At 37.4% G+C, this 21,829-nt stretch overlaps 1 long non-coding RNA gene across 1 annotated transcript in view; it reads left to right on the top strand.

Moving 5' to 3' along the window:
* The window catches only part of LOC131509406 (uncharacterized), a 48,187-nt gene that overhangs the window by 8,275 nt on the left and 18,083 nt on the right, over positions 1–21,829 (top strand). The window contains exon 2 of the long non-coding RNA XR_009260479.1: positions 19,381–19,474. This is a non-coding gene — a long non-coding RNA (uncharacterized LOC131509406). The remainder of the gene's footprint in view (positions 1–19,380; positions 19,475–21,829) is intronic.

Raw genomic sequence — 21,829 nt, 5'->3', positions numbered from 1 at the left:
CAGGCTCCAGACTCTGAGCTGTCAGCACAGAGCTTGACACCATGCTTGAACTCACGAACTGTGAGATCATGACCTGAGCCAAAGTCAGACACTTAACCAACTGAGCCACACAGGTGCCCCTAGAGACTTTCTAATTTTTGTCATTCAAGACCATGTGAAATCCTATCTTGCTGTGGTTGTAATTTCCATTCCCTTATTATTAGTGTGGTTGAAAATTTTTACGATGGCGCAAAAGTGATATGCATTCAGTAGAAGCCATACTTCAAATTTTGAAATATTTTTCATAGGTTTAGGGCTATTTATGCTTCCTCTTCTGTGAAATTCCTGTTCACGTTTTTTGTACATTTTTCTATCAAATTAGTCGTGTTTTTCTTATTTGTTTTAGGATGCTTTACTATATCAATTCATACTAGAAAGTTTCCAGTTAAAGAAAATACTAGAAAATTTCCTGCTAAGACTCTTTTGTGAAAAATTTCAAAACACTTGGTACCAAGATGTTTATACAAAGATATTTGCTGAAGCATGTTGATAATATCAAAGAAAAATTGGCAGTACCCTAACTGACTATAAATAGGAATTGGTAATATAGTCATATAAATGAAATACAGCCATTAAAATTTTTTTAAAACAGAATGATTTCCAGAATCCAAGGGAAATAATTCAGGAGTAGGATAGGGTATATTGTACACTCCTGTTTGTGTAAAAAAAATTTTTAAGTATGTAACAATATATAAACATAGACTCTGCATACACACATGTACACATAAGCTGGTATAGGCATAAAAACTTTTGAAAGTTAGCAGGAAATTATATCATTACATCTGACAAAAGAGACTGGGGCTTAGGGATAAGAAGAAATTTACTTTTTTAAAAAAAAATTTTTTTTTTCAACGTTTTTTAATTTATTTTTGGGACAGAGAGAGAGACAGAGCATGAACGGGGGAGGGGCAGAGAGAGAGGGAGACACCGAGTCGGAAACAGGCTCCAGGCTCCGAGCCATCAGCCCAGAGCCTGACGCGGGGCTCGAACTCACGGACCGCGAGATCGTGACCTGGCTGAAGTCGGACGCTTAACCGACTGCGCCACCCAGGCGCCCCAAGAAGAAATTTACTTTTAACTATGTTTCTTTCTGTTCTATTTTTTCCATGTCACCTATTACTTTTATTTATATTTTATTTATTTATGAAAAATTTGGACTTGTTAGAATGTATGATATAGATATACATGTGTAGGAAGAGTGAGAAGTCTTGGATCATTCCGAAATTTTTAAATTTGAGAAACAGGTCGAATGGTGGCCCAACAAATCAAGGATGGGAATACAGGAAAAACATGTTGAAGGGTCAGGATTATGAGTTAAGATTATTTTAAACTTGTGTCAATTGTCCTGTCTGTTGCTTCTTTTATATGTAATATTCTCCAGTGAAAAATTTATCATTGAGCTCATCTTTTCATAGCAGCAAAAACAGAATGGCAACTAGGGCCTGTTGTTTGTTTAAGAGATCACAGTGTGTTCTGGGAAGAAGATGAATGGGCAACCCAAAACTATGATAACTATGACAAGTATAACCAGGCTTACATAATCCAAAAGATTAACAGCTGGAGAGCAGATGTCAGTTACCATTTAGATAATTATGTTCCTATAGCCAGTTTTGAGGTCTAAGCCAACTTGCTCTTCATAAAGTCCCTGCAGTGCTATAACAAATAAATATGATAAATATTTCCTCAGTTCTTCCCCACAGGGACATGCACTCATTTACTTGAATGTACAGTGAAGAAAGAGGATTACCTAGACCTCTTGAGGATTGTTGGATATAAGTTCTGAGATGACACTAATGCCAAGCATCCAAAATGCCACTGTGGTCCTCTGGTTAGAGTGGGGGCTCATGGAGGAAACAAATAATAGAGTCATGGCACAAGTACATCTCACAGGTAGATCCAATGCATTTGCAAACTCACACTGGTTACTTCTCCAGTCCAAGAGTACACAACTGTGACAAAGATTCTTATCAGCTCACAAAACTCTTACATTGGTTTCATGACCTATCAAACAAGTGTCATTACAGTAGAGTGGACCAAATAGAAGCTCCTAAAGTTGCCCGTACATCCTCCTGCCAAGACAGTGAATAAGGAAGCAATATGTTATCCTGAGGAGAGTTGCAAAGATTAGCACTCCTATCAAAAAACATAGCAAAAGAGTGAGTAGTGGGCCTCATTTCTCCATTCAAATCTTTTATATGACCCTTGCAAAAGTAGATAAATCAAGCATATGGTGGTGGACTATCATAAGCTCAACTAAATGGTAGTCCCAACCATAGCTGCTCTGCCAGATTTGGTATCTCTACTGCAACTGATCAACACAAACTCTGGGACTTGATATGCAGCTCTTGATCTGGTTAATGTATTACTTTCAATTTCTGTCAGTAATTGCAGTCAAAAACAACTTGCATTTAAACTGGAAGGAGAACAATACATATCCATGCAGTTGCTCTGGATTACAGTAAGTCTCTTAATGTAGTTTTAATATGGTCTGCAAGAACCTGGATCATGTGGCTATTTCATAAAACATATTTGTCCACTATGTTGGTAATATCACGCAAATTAGTCTTTCTGTATGGGAAATAGCAAATACTCTGGATTCCTTAGTAAGACAAATACATGCCAGAAGGTGAAAGATGCACCACACAAATTCAGGGCCTTGTTATATCAACAAAGTTCTTAGGGATTATATGGTCTACAGAGTCTAGGTAGAGGAAGAAGAAGTTCTGTAGAAGATCCAGAGTGTGGTGTAAGCTGCTCTGCTATTCAGGCATGTGGCCCAACAGATTCGATGATGCTAGAGCTATCCATTGTGTATAAAAATCCTTCGTAGAGTCCCTAGAAAGGCCTAATATGAGAGACACATGCAGATTCTCCAGGGTTGTGGACTAGTAGCAGGCCTTTTGTAGCAGAGAACTACTTGATGTTTGAAAAAGATCTGTGGAAGAGACTGAGTGCCTGACCACTGGACATTGAATGATTATGTGACCAGAGTTTCACAACACAAGATAAATACTATCAGATCGAATGAGTCATGCAGTCAAGCTCATAAAATAGCATTCTGTCAAATGATAGAATAGTACATTTAGATCATATCTGAGGACGTTCAGAGGTCACGAGTAATTACAGAAACAGGTGTATTAATATCTGAAACAGGCCCAGAATTCAACTCATCTATCTCAATTGCACTGTTGACTCTTCCTCAAATTATCTATATGACATCATGGGTGATTCTTCATGACAACTGAGAGAAAAGGTAGAAAATGAGGCTCAGTTCACAAATGAGTCGGCTCAGCATATTGGTGCTAATCAAAAATGGACTGTTACTAACCTATAGCTACACTCAACAGTAACCTTGACAAAAAATAATAAAGAAATCCTTTCAGTGGAAGGGATATAAGCAGTGCAGTTGGTCATTCATTTGTATAGAGGGGGAAATGATCTGAAGTATGGATAAACATGGACCTCACCCCCTACCCCGAGCAGTCACATGGCTTCGGTGGCTGTTCAGGGGCTTCAAAGAGCAAAATGGAATCTTGGAAACAAGGGAGTTTGAGGAAGAGGCATATGAATGGATCTTTGGGAGTGATCACAAACTCTGTGGATCCTTTTGCCTAATGTTATGCCCACCAGAGAGCATCCACTGAAGAGAAGGCACTAAAAAACCAATCTGTCTTACCAGACAGAGCAACTCATGTCTGCGCTTCTGTTCCCAGTCACTTCACTGCTTATATAATAGGCCCTTGAATGCAGTGGCCATCATGGCAGGTTTGAAGGCTATTCATGTTCCCAATAGCATGAACTCTTCTTAGGACGCTGGTTCTAGCTACTACCCCTGCTTGTTGACCTACCTGCCCATAGCATAGATCAGTTCTGAGCCCTCAATATGATACTGTCCTTTGAAGATACCAGCCAGGCACTTAGTGTTAGGTTGGTTATATCAGACCCTTTCTACCCTGGACTAATTTATCCTTACTGAAATTGACACCTCTTTGCATATGTGTTTTTCTTCCTGACTAGGGTGCCTCTGGAGTGCATATCACCAGAGTGATTATAGGATGTATGATTCACTGACAAGAGATTCCACACAAAAATACATCAGACTCAAGAGACCTATTTGAAGACAAAAGAAGATTTATTGTTCTGGAAAGACCTGGAAAGTTCTGACTCAGCAATATGCTAGTCTTGTGATCTCGGCCAAGTTATTTAATCTCTATTTGTCTCAGTTTTTCCATCTATTAGGATGAGGATGATAGGGCTCCTTTTAAGATCATCTGAGATGAAGCAATGTGTAAAAAAGCCCTGAAGATACCAGTAAGTATAATGATAGGAATGCATTCTGAATGTGGAGCTGTGGTCTATAGGAGTAGGTTGTGAGGGAAGTGGTATTACGTATTACAGGATTTGCCATCTGGTGAGGGAAAGAAATGTGCTTGCAGCAGTTCCTATGGCCCTGAAACTCTGGGATTTCTTCTACCATTTAGAGGCAAATCCCAGGTGGAGGCAGCTTTTTGCTTTGTTTTCTCAGGCAACTTTCATGTATAGTAATCATTCCAAGTTAGTGTACTCCTGTTGTTTTCTCCAACTACCTGGACTCTGTCCAGTTTCCTGCAAAAGAACTATCTTTCTGTTATAAGTATAAACTTTCCCAGGGATTCAAGAATTTTGGAGTTTGAAGTTGATTATCTAAGTCATGAGCCCATGAGAATCAGTGTTCATAGCTGAAGTTCTGCCTCCTTCAGGTTGTACAGCAAGTGGTACTTCAGGGGGATCTGACCCAGGTCTTCCAAAGGACAGAGTCTCTGTGTACCAGAGGTTCCTAATGACCACCCCCCTCAGTTTTGCAGCTCTTTCAATAGTAATACATGTGTCTTTCTTCCTGAAATACCCTTGAACATACTGAGCAGAAAAGTGTTTGGTTAGATATGTATTAAACTTTTCATGTAAGCTTCTGTGTAGAGTTTATTTAAATGGCAGACCAAAGCTATGCAAAAACAAATAACTAAAAAAATAAAATGATCTGTTGTATTTTATTCCTTGCATCATCCCAGGCAAATTATTATCTGTGGAGAAAAGAGGATCCATCATCGCTGTTTTCTGTGGGCATATGTTTATGGCGTAGTGGTTAGTAGAACCCAGCAATTAGTAGGTACTACTACTCACTTTAGCTTCAATATTCAAAAAAGTTCAATTTTTCTGTGTCATACCTTGAAGGACAGTGCAGACCATTGAGAATTTGAACAAGAGGGATCAGGTAATTAAAAAATTACCGTGCCTTAGGATCCAGGATCCTAGGGTGCCTAGGAGTTAGCTGGGAGAAAGTAGTGAAGAGGATAGAGGAAAGAGCCTGAGTTACTCTCAGTAGTGTGAGTAAAGGGCAGTGGAAAGTTCTCTCCTACTCACTAGGACAATAGGGTTGGGGCACAGGGCATGAGATTGATAGCCAGGCAGGAATAGCAGGGGATGCAGGCTTCAGTCCCCCAAAGATCATAATTTCAAGAGTTGTGAAGTAAGCTGGAAAAGGGTTCCACTGTGTCAGCACCAAGAGGTCACTTGGTAAATTAAGGAATGGCACTGGGGATGAGCTCAAAACTGCCTGCTGAGGGAGAGGGAGGAATTTCTGTAATGCTTCTGAATAACTCTCACCACGGAGCCATGAAGAAATCCCATGGGCCATTCTCTACCCAACACTGAGAACGATTCATGCAGCAAGAACAGGCCACAAGGTTAATCTTTGGACGGCCACTGCACATTAGGCAGGGATGTGGTCACTGTTTCTGTGAAGCTAGGTCTATTCAGGGAGTTGGGAGAAAACAGACATTGTCTCACAACCAGGAACCAAGCAGAAACTGAACCAACATAACAACTGTCTGAGGACTCCAGCATGACAACTTCAATATTACTACAATGAGAGTCTTAAATGCCACGTGGAGGCAATTGCAAGTCTGCCAAACTGAGACTGATAAACTGGTGAAGAGAGAAAAGAGATTGGGAATGAGAGAGTGAGAGAGAAAAGGAATGAGTCCACTTGAAATGAGTTCACAAACCCAAATTCCAAAATGCACAAACCAACTAATGTCAAAAAGATAGAAAACAACAAAAATAACTATGAATTCATTCTAAAAAAGTAACTGAATTTTTTTGGGGCGCCTGGGTGGCGCAGTCGGTTAAGCGTCCGACTTCAGCCAGGTCACGATCTCGCGGTCCGTGAGTTCGAGCCCCGCGTCAGGCTCTGGGCCGATGGCTCGGAGCCTGGAGCCTGTTTCCGATTCTGTGTCTCCCTCTCTCTCTGCCCCTCCCCCGTTCATGCTCTGTCTCTCTCTGTCCCCCAAAAAAAAAAAAAAGTAACTCAATTTTTGATAAGCATGTTTAGGATTATAAATTTTTGATAAGCATGTTTAGGATTGTTACAGAGATAATTGAAGAGATACTAGCCATAAATATAATAAGAAATTATGCCAAAGGTAGAAACTAAATTAAAAAAAGAGAGAGAGGAAATAGTTAATTAAAAATCTTGGAAGGGGCACCTGGGTAGCTCAGTTGGTTAAGCATCTGACTTTGGCTCACATCATAATCTTACGGTTCATGAGTTCAAGCCCTGCATCGGGCTCCATGCTGACAGCTCAGAGCCTGGAGCCTGCTTCAGATTCTGTGTCTCCCTCTCTCTCTGCCCTTCCCCTGCTCGCACTCTGTCTCTCTCTCTCTCTCTCTCTCAAAAATAAATAAACGTTTAAAAAATAAAAAAAAAGAAAATCTTGGAAATTCTACACATACATATACACATATATAAAAATATCTATTATATAAATACATAAATATTATACATATATCAATTTTGTTGTATTTGTATATTATATTTATATATGATATATGCATATGTTACGTATGCATGTTATGTATATATATGTATGTTTATATGTTATGTAAATATGTAGATATATTTAATACATATATGTTTATCTTCAAAAAACACGATCAATTCTGATTATAGTAAAAAAGAAAATTTGTGCATTGAAAGATACTTTTGAGAAATTTCTCCAAATGAAGCACAGAGAAAAACAGTAAACAAAAATATATGAAAGAACCATTAATATACATTGTGAATAGCTTGAGAGACTTCAACATATGTCTAATTACTCTAGAAAAAGTGAAGAAAATAATGGCATTGCAATTATTACCGAGATAATGGTAGATACTTTTCAAGATTGAGGAAAAACATGAAATCTTTGTTTGAAAATAAAGATAACAAAAGCAGATGAAATAAAAATAAACCCATAGCTAGACATAGCATAGTGAAACTTAAATATAAATCTAAAAGATTTAAATTCCCAAAGGAAAAGTTGCAAATAATCTACAAAAGACTGGGAGCAAACTCTCATCATAAACATCTGATGAGGGCACCTGGGTGGCTCAGTCAGTTGAGTGACCAACTCTTGATATCTGCTCAGGTCATGATTTCAGGTTCATGGGACTGAAGTCCATGTTGGGCACCATGCTGAGCACGGAGCCTGGTTAGGATACTCTCTCCTTCTGCCCCTCTCCCCCCCCCCCTTTCCCTGCTCATGCGCTCTCTCTTTCTCTAAAAAAAGAAAGAAAGATAGCAAGAAAGAAGATGAAGAAAGGGACATATCTGATGAGAAAAGACAGTGGAGTAATATACTGAATATTTTGAGAGAAAGTATGCATCAGTCTGGAAACTTACATTTAGGTAAACCATAATTCAAAGGTGAAAACTAAAGACATTTTCAGACATAAAATATCTAGAGGATTTGTCACTAATTGATTCTTATTGAAAAAATGATTGCATGGTGAATGGTAATTGGAAGAGAAGTGAACCTAGAGGGAACACACATGACTTAAAAAATTGGAAACATGGGGTGCCTGGGGGGCTCAGTTGGCTAAGCATCCGACTCTTGATTTTGGCTCAGGTCATGATCTCATGGTCATGGGTTTCAGCCTTGCATTGGACTCTATGCGGACAGCACAGAGCCCACTTCGGATCCTCTGTCTCTGTCTCTGTCTCTCTCTGTCAATCCCTGCTTGGGATTATCTCTCTCCCTCTCTCTCTGCCCCTCCCCTGCCTGCACTCTTTCTCTCTTTCTCAAAATAAATTTTAAAAAACCTTAAAAACATTTTAGAGACACATAGGACATTGAGAAAAATATGGAGGCACACAAATGCATAAAATATGCTGAAAGTTTTATTCTCTAACCAGAACTCTAGCCAGCAGTAATAAGGTGTGTGTGTGTGTGTGTGTGTGTGTGTGTGTATGTGTGTGTGTGTGTTCTGATGAAGTAATATTAAAGTATGTGTTTTTCAGGGATAGCGATAGAGATATGGATTAATTTCATATATTTTTTTAAAAAGTAATTTTAAGAATATAGGGTACCACTAAGGGAAGAGAAATACATTTCACAGCTTCCATGAAAGTAGGGGATGTAAGAAATGTAGAACATTTTATCAATTTAACGGGAGACAGGAAAACAGAAAAAAAGGAAACAAAGAGAAAGGATGATAAACAGAAAACATGAAACATGAAGGGAAAATGCAAATATATACTGATCACAGTGAATGTAAATGCATAAACTCACTTACTGATATTCAGTCTGTTATGTTGACTATATATAGCTTACAAAAAACCCAGCTAAAATAAAAATAAAATATTTAATGGGCTGCTGGGTGGTTCAGTTGGTTAAGCATCCAACTTCATCATCCAGCATGATCTTGTGGTTTGGGAGTTTGAGCCCCACATTGGGCTCTCTGCTGTCAGCACAGAGCCCACTTCGGATCCTCTGTCTCTGTCTCTGTCTCTGTCTCTCTTTCAAAAATAAATAAACATTTCAAAAATTTAAAAAAGTATTTAAAAATACACCAGGCAAATAACCAAAGGATATATCAATGTTAATGTGAAATAAAATAAAATAGAATGTAAGACAACAGACTTTTATAGGAATGAACATTCTACCAAGAAAATATAATGATGAATTTGTGGGCCTCTAAAAACATAACCTTGAAAGGAAACATTTGCTTTGAATGACACACTGGACCGGATGGACTTAACAGATATATTCAGAACATTGCATCCTAAAGCAGCAGAATACACATTCTTCTTGAGTGGTCATGGGACATTCTCCAGAATAGATCACATACTGGGATACAAATCAGCCCTCAACAAGTACAAAAAGATTCAGATCATACTGTTTATATATTTTCAGACCACAATGCTATGAAATTCGAAACCAACCACAAGAAAAAATTTGGAAAGACAACAAATACTTGGAGACTAAAGAACATCCTACTAAAGAATGAGTGGGCTAACCAAGAAGTTAAAAAGGAAATTAAAAAGTACATGGAAGCCAATGAACATGATAACACCACAACCCCAAATCTCTGGAATGTAGCAAAGGTGGTCATAAGAGGGAAGCATACAGCAATCCAGGCCTTCCTAAAGAAGGAAGAAAGGTTTCAGATACACAACCTAACCTTACACCTTAAACAGCTGGAAAAAGAACAGCAAATAAAACCCAAAACCAGCAGAAGATGGGAAATAATAAAGATTAGTGCATAAGTCACTGCTATTGAAACCAAAAAAAAAAAAAAAAGAAAAGAAAAGAAAAAAAAAAAAAACAGTAGAAGAGAAGAGATCAATGAAACCAGGAGCTGGTTCTTTGAAAGAATTAACAAAATTGATAAACCCCTAGACAGTTTGATCAAAAAGAAAAAGGAAAGGACCCAAATAAATAAAATCAAGAATGAAAGAGGAGAGATCACAACCAACACTGCAGAAATACAAACAATAATAATACACTATTATGAGCAATTATATGCCAATAAAATGGGGAATCTGAAAGAAATGGACAAATTCCTAGAAACATAAACTACCAAAACTGAAACAGGAAGAAATAGAAAATTTGAACAGACCCATAACCAGGAAAGAAATTGAATCAGTAATCAAAAATCTCCCAAAAAACTAGAGTCCAGGGCCAGATGGCTTTCCAGGGGAATTCTACCAAACACTTAAAGAAGAGTTAACACCTATTCTCTTTAAGCAGTTCCAAAAAATAGAAATGGAAGGAAAACTTCCAAACTCATTCTATGAAGTCAGCATTACCTTGATCCCAAAACCAGACAAAAAAACCACTAAAGAGGGGAACTACATACCAATTTACCTGATGAACATGGATGCAAAAATCCTCAACAAGATACTAGCCAACCAGATCCAACAATACACTAAAACAATTATTCACCACGACCAAGCGGGATTTATACCTGGGATGCAGGGCTGGTTCAATATCCGCAAAACAATCAATGTGATACATCACATCAATAAAAGAAAGGACAAGAGCCACGTGATCCTCTTAATAGATGCAGAGAAAGCATTTGACAAAATATAGCATCTTTTTTGATAAAAACCCTCAAGAAACTAGGGATAGAAGGGTGATAACCTCAAGATCATAAATACCAATATGAAAGACCCATCACTAACATATCCTCAATGGGGAAAAACTGAGAGCTTTCCCCCTAAGGTCAGGAACATGATAGGGATATACACTCTCACCACTGTTATGCAACATAGTGTTGGAAGTCCTAGGCTCAGCAATCAGACAACACAAAGGAAGAAATGGTATCCACATTGACAAGGAGGAAGTCAAACTTTCACTCTTCGCAGATGACATGATACTCTATATGGAAAACCCAAAAGATTCCACAAAAAAACTGCTAGAATTGACCCATGAATTCAGCAAAGTTGCAGGATAGAAAATCAATGCACAAAAATCAGTTGCATCCCTATACATCAATAATGAAACAACAGAAAGAGAATTAACGAATTGATTCCATTTACAATTGCACCAAAAACCATAAAATACCTAGGAATAAACCTAACCAAAGAGGTGAAAAATCTCTACACTGAAAACTATAGAAAGCTTATGAAAGAAATTGAAGAAGACACACAAAAAATGGAAAAGTATTCAATGCTCATGGATTGGAAGAACAAATATTGAAATGTCAATACTACCCAAAGTAATCTGCATATTCAATGCATTCCCTATCAAAATAACATTAGCATTCTTCACAGGGTTAGAACAAACAATCCTAAAATTGTATGGAATCAGAAAAGACCCTGAATAGCCAAAGCAATCTTGAAAAAGAAAATGAAATCTGGAGGCATCACAATCCCAGACGTCAAGCTGTATTACAAAGCTATAATCATCAAGACAGTATGATACTGGCTCAAGAACAGACACTCAGATCAATGGAACACAATACAGAACCCAGAAATGGACCCACAAATGTATGGCCAAGTAATCTTTGACAAAGCAGGAGAGAATATCCAATGGAATAAAGACAGTCTCTTCAGCAAATGGTGTTGGGAAAACTGGACAGCAATATGCAGAAGCTGGACCACTTTCTCACACCATACACAAAAATAAACTCAAAATGGATAAAAGACCTAAATGTAGGAAGCCATCAAAATCCTTGAGGAGAAAGCAGGCAAAAACCTCTTTGACCTTGCCCGCAGCAACTTCTTATTCAGCACGTCTCTGGAGGCAAGGGAAACCAAAGCAAAAATGAACTATTGGAATCTCATCAAAATAAAAAGATTCTGCATGGCGAAGGCCACATCAGCAAAACTAAAAGGCAACCAATGGAATGGGAGAAGATGTTTGCAAATGTAATATCATATAAAGGGTAAGTATCCAAAATCTATAAAGAACTTACCAAACTCAACATCCAAAAAATAAATAATCCAGTGAAGAAGTGGGCAGAAGACATGAATAGACACTTCTCCAAGGAAGACATCCAGATGGCTATCAAACACATGAAAAAATGCTCACCATCACTCATCATCAGGGAAATACAAATTAAATCACAGTGAGATACCACCTCACACCAGTCAGAATAGCTAAAATTAACAACTTGGGCAACAATAGATGTCGGCAAGGATGCCGAAAAAGAGGATCTCTTTTGCATTGCTGGTGGGAATGCAAGCTGGTGCAGCCACTCAGTATAGAGGTTCCTCAAAAAATAAAAAATAGAACGACCCTACGACCCAGCTATTGCACTACTAGGTATTCATCCAAGGGGTATAGGTATGCTGTTTCAAAGGGGCACATGCCCCCCAATGTTTACAGCAGCACTGTTGACAATAGCCAAAATATGTAAAGAACCCAAATTTCCATAGACAGATGAATGGATAAAGAAGATGTGGAGTGTATACACACACACACACACACACACACACACACACACACACACACACACTGGAGTATTACTTGGCAATCAAAAAGAATGAAATCTTGCCAGTTGCAACTACATGGATGGAATTAGAGTGTATTATGCTAAGTGAAATTAGAGAAAAGACAAATATCATATGACTTCAGTCATATGAGGAATTTAAGATACAAAACAGATGAACATAATGGAAGGGAAGCAAAAATAATATAAAATCAAGAAGGGGGACAAAACAGACCCTTAAATATACAGAACAAACTGAGGGTTGCTGGAGGGGTTGTAGGTGAGGGGATGGGCTAAATGTGTAAGGGGCATTAAGGAAGACACTTGTTGGGATGAGCACTGGGTGTTATACATGGGGGATGAATCACTGGAATCTACTCCTGAAATCATTATTGCACTATATGGTAACTAACTTCGATGTAAATTTAAAAAATAAATAAATAAAAACATAACCTTGAAACATATGAAGCAAAAACTAAATTACGTGACGAAATTGACAAAACACAATCTAGTTGAATTAAAAACCTAAATATGAAATGAAAGGATTTCAGAAAAAATATATGCATATTTATTTATTTTCTTTTTATTTTTAGAGAGAGAGCACATGAGTAGAGGCCAGGGACAGAGGGAGAGAAAGAGAGAATCTCAAGCAGGCTCCGTGCTCAGCATGTAGCCCGACATGGGGCTCAATCCCACAACCCTGGGATCATGACCTGAGCCAAAACCAAAAGTCAGATGCTCAACTGACTGAGCCACCCAGGCACCCCCAGAAAAATATTTAAAACCTGAGACTTGAAAAAGGATTTTTGCCATAAGGCACAAACCATAAAGGAAAATATTACATTTTTTAACATTAAAAAATTCTTTTGTAACAAGATACAACCGAACTCAAGGGTTTCACTTCTTGGGGTGCATCAAGTTGAATACAACCCATGGAAATATTGAAAGCAAAGAAATTTTTTTAGTTCTTCTTACAAGTAAGGAGACAGGGAGATAGCTCTGAAAGCACTGTCTCCCATGGGGTTAGTATCAGAAACTTTTATTCAATGGAAAATTACTATTAGGAGGTGGGTGTAGGGAGTATTAGTATTAGGAGGTGGGTGTAGGGAGTTTACATAAGCACTTTGGTTTAATTGTGTATGTCAACATGCTAGTGCATACATCATGTGTTCAAAAAATGGCAGCGAATTCTGCCCACAGGAGCTCTTAGGATTATAATAAGCTAAAGGTAACTTCAGGACAACTCAGGGAGACTTCTGCACAGGTCCTCAGCTCCAGTTCAGCTCAAAGTGGCTTGTGTAAGGGGCTGTCAGGCAAGACACATCTAGCAAGGAGTGATTAGGTGAAACACCTAGTTGAAGTCTCCTTGGCTGGAATTGTTGGTTCTGCAAAACAAAACACATTTGTCCCTTCATCTTTCTCCCTTCTGTTTATAGCTTTCAGTCCTCTTATTTGCGTAACATCCCACTGCATCCTAACTAACAAAGATATTTTATAAGAGAGAAAACACAAGTCACATAATCAAGATAGGATTATAAAATCAACAAAGGATTAATATCCAGTATGCAAAGAGCTTCTACAAATCAATAAAAATGACAACTTACTAGAAAAAATGGACACAAGATGTAAAGAATTAATTTATAGAGGAGAGAATCTGAATGGACAGTAAACATAAGAAAAGATTTCATCTTCAGTAGTAATCAGGGAAATATATATCAAACCTATATAATAAGGTACTATTTTACATCCATCATTTTGGAAAAATATAAAGAGTTGGTGCAACAAAATGCTCATAAGTTCCTGGTGGGAATATAAGTTGTTAAGGAGAGAAATTAGTCAGCATTAGAGAAGCTAAAGATTTCCATGACCCTAACCTGGATTTCCAGTTTCTAGGTTTATACCATGAAGAATCTCTCACATAAGTTCATGAAATAAGTGAATGAGAATATTTGTTGTTCTAGCAAAGAACAAAAAAAATTCAAATGTCCAACAGTCAGAGGAAAGATAAATACATTGTGAGATATTCATAAAATTTAATATTACACAACAATTAAGATGGATGAATTAGGCCTACATGCATTAACATGAATTAATCTACAAAATTCATTAATGCATGATAAAAGTGAGTTGGAAGGTATTTACAATATGGCCCCATTCATTTAAAATTTAAAAACTTGAAAATAATAGTGTAAAAGGCTTATGATTACTGTTAAATAACAAAAATTCAACTGAGTAAATTTTAAAGGTCTAATTGGCTTTATTAGTAGATTCATGAATCAGGCAGCATTCCATCTAGCAAGTAAAAGGTGGGGGGGGCGGGTCTTATCATGCAGATTACCTCATCTTCCTTTGGGGAATAAAGAGGTCCATGCAGCAAACTCATTAGCACCCATTGGAAAATTTCTGACTGACTGGTTAAGACTAGATTTTGAGGGGAGCTTGAAACTAAAATCAGATTATATATTAAGCCCCAGTTTAGGGATTTGGCCTAAGAGACACTATTTTTGACCTGTGGTTTTCTTTTTAACATTATAAAGAATCTTAAATGAATGTAAAATATATTTTAGGCATTATATTGTGCTTAAATATTTCGGGGGTCACCTGGGTGTCTAAATCGGTTAAGCATCCAACTCTTGATTTCGGCTCAGGTCGTGATTTCAGTTTGTGAGATCGAGCCCTGCATCAGGTTCTGTGCTGACAGCGAGGAGCCTGCTCGGGATTCTCTCCCTCACTCTCTCCCACCCCCCCCCCCGCCCCCTGCAGCTCTTGCACTCTTTCTCTCTCTCTCTCAAAATAAATAAATAAACTTCAAAAAAAAGAAAGAATATCCACAATTACCTGAAAAATAATAATAATAATTCTGACTTCTGGTTTCAGCTTTGACATGTATAAGGCTCTGAAATAGTTGTTCCCAACCTTACAATAAGAGAAATGTTGAATGAAATAAAAATCAGTGACTTTTCTTGGACCCGTCAAAGAACTGAGGTCACAGGGAAAATTGCAAACTAAAATCTGGACGCATAGGCAAACACGAAGAATCATAACTGAGATTTTCTTACCTGGAGCGGAAGCCAATGAAGCCATAAAATGGTGAGGACACCAAAATGGTAATTTTGATAAATTGCTGGAGGCTGAGTGTGGACTAACACAAGAGGAGAAACTCTTAGTCCTAAGAGGGACCCACACTTTCATGGGCTTTACCTCCAGGTGAAGAGCCGAGAAAATTCTGCCTCCTAGCTCTGGCGGGGGGAGAAGAAAAGTAACCATTTTGAACTGCACCCAGATTATACTTCATAACAAAGGCCTACTCTTAGTGGAAAAGACTTTCCCAGAGTCTTACCCCATCTATGAGGAAGGGCCTTTACCCAAATCCAACTCACTTTTGCCTTTCTTTCTTAACTTAAGAAGTTAAGAAATAGTTGTGAAAGTTACAGCCAAGGAATGCAAGCCCACTAAAAGACAGATTTAATTATAGGATTATAGAATGCTTTCCCTCCCCCACACCTTAACACCACATCAACAGGGCTCCAGTATAATCATAGTGGATTATAGCTAAAAGAACTCCAAAATACAGACATTATTTAAGGAGGATGTGAAACCAAGGACACTAGAGGAATTTAAAGCCTTTGAAACCTATAGCTCATGCATTTTCCAGGGCCCAGAGTTTTAATTTGTTGGGCTAGTGAAACAAATTACAACAAACTGGGTGGCTTATAAACAACAGAAATTTATTATCTCACAGTTGTGGAGGTTAGATGTCTAAGATGGAGGCACTGGCAGGCTTGGTTTCTTATGAGGCCTGCGAGGGAGAATCTGTGCCATGCTTCTTGCCTAACTTCTGGTGGCCTCAGGCATCCCTTGGCTTGTACATGGTGTTCTTGTGTCTTCACATGGTCTTCCCTGTATGTGTCTCTGTTTCCTCACAGGTCACCAATCATATTGGATTAGAGGCCCACCCTACTCCAGTATGACCTCATCTTAACACATTATATCTGCAATGACCTTATTTACAAAAGGTCACATTCCTAGGTACTAGGGATTATGACTTAAACATATGAATTTTGGGGGTATGCAATTCAACCCATTACACAGACTAACAAAACAATAAAAAAAGAAAACATAAATTGATGATATCAGAAATGAAAGAAAGTTCATCACACTGTTAACTAACTGGGATTAAAATAAAAACTTATAATGAAAGAAAGAAAAGAAAGAAAGAAAAGAAAACAAAGGAAAGAAAGTAAGTAAGAAAGAACAGTGAACAACAACAATAAAAAAGAGAGAGGTCATCACTACTTATCCCACTGACATTACAAAGTTAATAGAAGAATACCACAAACAACTCTTTTGTTACAAATTTGGGATCTTTGATGAAATGGACCTATTTCTTACAAGACACAAACTGTCAAAATTCACACAAGGAGAAATAGATAATCTGAACAGGCCTATATTTTTTAAGGCATCAAATCAATAATTAACGATCTTCCAAAAAAGAAAGCACTAGACCTAGATAGTTTTATTGGTGATTTCTACCAGACATTTAAAAAGAAACAAATACTGGTGACATGCAATCTTTTCCAGAAACTAGAGGCTGAGGTAACACATCCTAACTCATTTTACAAGGCTAGAATTGCTCTAATGCCAAAACCTGACAAAGACATCATTAGAAAGAAAAGCTATAAACCGCTATCTTTCATGAACATGCATGCAAAAATCCTCAACAAGGTATTTGCAAATCAAATCCACCAGTGTTTAAAAAGAATTATACATCTGAACCAAGTGGGATTATTCCAGGTATGAAAGTATGGAAGGCTGTTTTGACATTTGAAAATTAATTAATGTGACCCACCTCATCAATGAGCTAAAGGAGAAAAATCATACAATCGTATCAATTGATACAGCAAAAGCATTTGACAAAATCCAACACCCATTCATAATAAAAATTCTCAGCAAACTAGGGATAGAGGAGAAATTTCTCTGCTTGAGGAAGACATCTACAAAAACCTACAACTAAAATCATACTTTGCTGTGAGAAGCTAGATGCTTTTCCCCTGAGATCAAGACAGAAATGTCCTCCTCTTTCACCACTCCTACCCAACATTATACTAGAAGCCCTAAAAAGTGCATGTAGACATACATACATACATACAACTAATATGTCTATTGCAGTAATGCAGACAAGAAATAATGGTGATCTGGATCTATATGGTGGTAGAGTTGGAGAGAAGATAGGTTTAAGAGGTAGGAAATAGAAGCGACAGGGCTTGAACGTAGATTACATATGCATGGTGAAGGAGGTGGAAGCATCAAGGGTGACTTTTAGGATTTGGTTTGCATAACTAGATTGGTGGTGGAGCCATTTACAGAACTTAAAGAAGAAATTTACAAGGAAAAATCGTAATTAGATTTTGGCCAAATAGATACTAAGATACCTTGGAGACCTCTAAGAAGTGAAAAAAAATGTATGTATTTTTATATGTGTTCCTGGAGCTCAGAGGGGAACACTGGACTAGAAATTAGCACTTGTGACTCATTTGTGTATCAATGGTAATCAACCATAGCTAAGAAGAAATTGCCTAGAAGAGATATAGAGTGGAAAGAGGGCCAAAGACTGAGCCATGATATTTAGTGACCAATAGGAAGAGGAGAAACAGCAAAGGAGATAGAGGAGTGGCTAGAAAAGAGGGGAAAATTGAGAATAGTGAGTATTTCAACACATAGGTCAGGAGTGATGACTATGCTGAGATACTGCAATGAATACTGAAAAAAGCCATAAATTTAGCAATATTGAGGCCATTAGTGGCTTAACAGTGTTTTAATGGAGTAATGGGGCATATACCAAACTGGAGTTAGTTTAGGATTGAGCAGAAGTTGCAAACGTTGTGATAACTTATATAGAAAATTAAGAGCACTGTGAAGTGAGAGAGAGAAGACTATATTTTGCTAGAAGTCGGAATATGGAGGACATGAGTTTGAGTAAGGAATTATTATTATTTAATGTTTATTATTTTAAATAACAGACATCTGAGTATATTTTAAAGCTGGTGGAAAACATTTAATTGAAAGGTTGGCTATACTGATGAGAAGAAAAGGGATAATGGATAGTGTAAAGTTCTTCAGTAGGAGAGGGGGAAGAACTCCAAGCAGAGGTGGAGAGATTAGGTCCCTCTATGATAATTGGAGAGATGCAGACCAGGACAGATACACAAAGGAGGTACGCATGCTTCATTTTAGAAAGATGGAGAAGTTTCCATCTGATGACTTCGTTTTCTCTGCAAAATATGGACTTTATCACATGTATCTTTACTGATGGGTATGAAAAATAAAAATAATTTCTTCCAGCCTATTTATAAATTTGATTTTTTAGGTACATAGTTGTTTAGTTTTGTCAGTTATGGATTATATTATTTTTGGTATGCTATTTCACACTCTTTAGGTTTTTAACACTTTATAAAAGACCTAAAATCTTTCTTTTTTTAAAAAAAAGTTTATTTATTTTGAGAGAGGGAGAGAGAGTGAGTGGGAGAGGGGCAGAGAGAGAGGGAGAGAGAGAGAATCCCAAGCAGGCTCCGCACTGTCAGCACAGAGCCTGATGTGGGGCTCAAACTCACAAATGACAAAATGGTGACCTGAGCAGAAACCAAGAGCCAAATACTTAACCAACTGAGCCACCCAGGTGCCCCAAGACCTAAACTTTCTATAAGGAAAAAAATTATAGAAATTACAACTAAAGGTGATTTTCTTTTTTTTTTAATATTTTAAATGGCTTCATCATGTTCCATCTTATTTATGTATTACAATCATTTGAACATTAGTTTCTTTTAAATAATATCATAATATATGTTCTCATACATGTGTCTTTGCCTCTTATCATTTCCTAAACATGAAATTACTGGGTTGAAGAGTCTAAACATTTTAAAATCTCATAATGCATATTGTCAAATTGCCCTCCAGAAAGATATTCAGTTTATTTATTCAAACCCAAAAGGCAAAATGTAATTGAGTGATAAGTATGCTAATTTAAAACCAGGATAGTGTTTACAGTTTCTAGAATTTATTTTTAATGATGCTAGTTTTAAATGAACACTTTCTAATTTGGAACCATAGGTGGCACTAAAGCATAAAGGAAAGGAACCATTCCCAGACTCCTAGGTTGGCAGGGATTGTGAATGGACATTTCAGCCACCCTCTTTTGTGGCAGGTAAGCTACATTTCTAGAAAAATAACAGTTTCTGTTTTTAACATTATCTAAAAACCCCATTCTAAACTTATACTTTTAGTCCTAATTGACGTACATGAGACTCTGTAACAATATAAGCCTATTTGCATTTTTCTTGTGCTCTAGGCTGTGGGATACACTATTTGCAAGCTATTTCTTAAAATACCAACTGTCTTATGCAAAACTTTTCATTCTTCTGCTTCTATAGCTTTTGTGTGTCTTTTTTTTCCCAAGAAGAAAACATAGGTCATGGGTCAGAAAGTCAAAGAAAGATCATGTGAGCATGATCTGGTCATAAAGATTAGCACTATACCACTCTGAATGTGAGTTCATGTGACATATTTAATTTGCTAAATTGTATAGTAACCTAGTTTTGCGGTATGAAAATTGTGTTTTAAGCAAAACATATAAATGCCAAATTGACGTGTCCTGGCAGAAATGGTTTTGCATGTTCCCACTGTCCACTGCGTACACAGAGGCAGTGGGAATTGGTCAGCTATTCTTGGCATCCATGTGAATTCTTACCTAACACTTCTAGACTTCAATAGGTCAGTGACTGAGAAGCAAACAAGCTTGAAGAGCACCTGCTTTTCTTAGAAGACCAAAGGGCTCCTACTGATACAGACAGAACATACATCAAATAGCGCTTGCCCTGACTTAGTTTGAAATGAAAATCTGATAGTTGGCTTTCCCTCTGTAACTTCCTTCAGCAATGACAGTAGAAAATGGTTTTATCACCCCACTTTATGGTGGGAAGATAGGAAGGGAAGAAAAGCAATAGGAGGCATTTGTGTTTGTGCCTTTCCAAAGGTATGTCACGAAATGCTAATCCTCACTACCTTGCCACTTGTGATGAAAATGCACTAGATGCAGAGGACATGGGAATCGAGTCTACCCATTGAAACTACTTTACACTAGTTTAAACAAGTACCCACTGCTTCAGAGATCTTTCAGAGCTACATTACACACACACACACACACACACACACACACACACACATACACACACACATCCTTCAGCTGGGCCTTCTTGTTTCTATATAAATAAAGATCTCACTGACAACCTTCTGGGACCAGCTTGGTATCAGAAATATGAGTTAAAATTCTGGGTACCCAATTCCAGAACTTTCAAGAACACTGCCTTATCTTTTTCTCTCTGCAGATAAAGTAGTTTACATACAGGTCGGCTTCATACAATGGAAATATTGACTGAATATGTACAAATATGTATATAGATGTTTACATATAGAAATACATGTATTTGTATGTATATATGTGTATATATTATGTACATAGCAAGAGAGACATACTCCTTTTGATTATAGTTTGTTGATTCTGCTCAAAAAATTCTCTACTTTTTCTAGTTACCGTCTGAAAAGTGAAAACCACCTGAGCACTAAACAAATTAAACAGTTGATTAAACAGTTCCATGACTGTTTAATTCCAGAGAGCTTAGAGGCTTTAGCTGGAGACATTGTAAATAAACACATGGCTTCATGAAGCCTCTCATAGAATGTCACAAAAAAAGTCTTTGCTGGATTGGCTGGGAGAGAGCTGAGAGAGAGACACAGACATTTATTCATCACTTAATGACTTTGAATGGGTGACCTAACTTCTCTGAAACTCAGTTTGTTCATCTATAAAGTAGGGATAATGCTTTATAAAGTTATTCTTACGATTAAGGAAGAATATACATATACACACATATATGTATATATGTACATATACATACACATATACAGGTGTATATATTTGAAGACTATATATATTTAAAATATATATATTTGCCCTTTTAAAATTGAAGTATAGTTGACACGCAAAGTTATATTAGCTTCTTTCGGGTCTACAACTTAGTGATTTGACAACTCTGTAGATTATGTTATGTTCACCGCAAGTGTAGCTACCATCTGTTACCATACAATGCCACTGCAGTATCACCAACTATATTCCTTATGCTGTGCCTTTATTCTTGTCACTTATTCTTTCCATAACTGGATACCTACACCTCCCATTCCCCTTCACTTCTTTTTGCTCATCCCCCCCAAAGTTTCTGCTTTATTTGTTCATTTGTGTTGGTTTTTAGATTCCACATATAAGCGAAATCATATGGTATCTGTCTTTCTTTCTTTGAGTTATTTCACTTAGCATAATGCCCTCTAGATCCATCTATTTTATTGCAAATGGCAAGATCTTGTTCTTTTTTTATGCCTGAGTAATATTCCATCACACACACACACACACACACACACACACACACATCCCACATCTTCTTTATCCACTCATCTGTGGATGGACACTTGGGCTGCTTCCAATCTTTGCTATTGTAAATATAATGCT

Source organism: Neofelis nebulosa, chromosome 4, assembly GCF_028018385.1.
Source record: "Neofelis nebulosa isolate mNeoNeb1 chromosome 4, mNeoNeb1.pri, whole genome shotgun sequence".
Classification (NCBI taxonomy): Eukaryota; Metazoa; Chordata; class Mammalia; order Carnivora; family Felidae; genus Neofelis; species Neofelis nebulosa.
The sequence above is the reverse complement of the archived record's forward strand: the minus strand, read 5'-3'. Positions and strand labels throughout refer to the sequence as shown.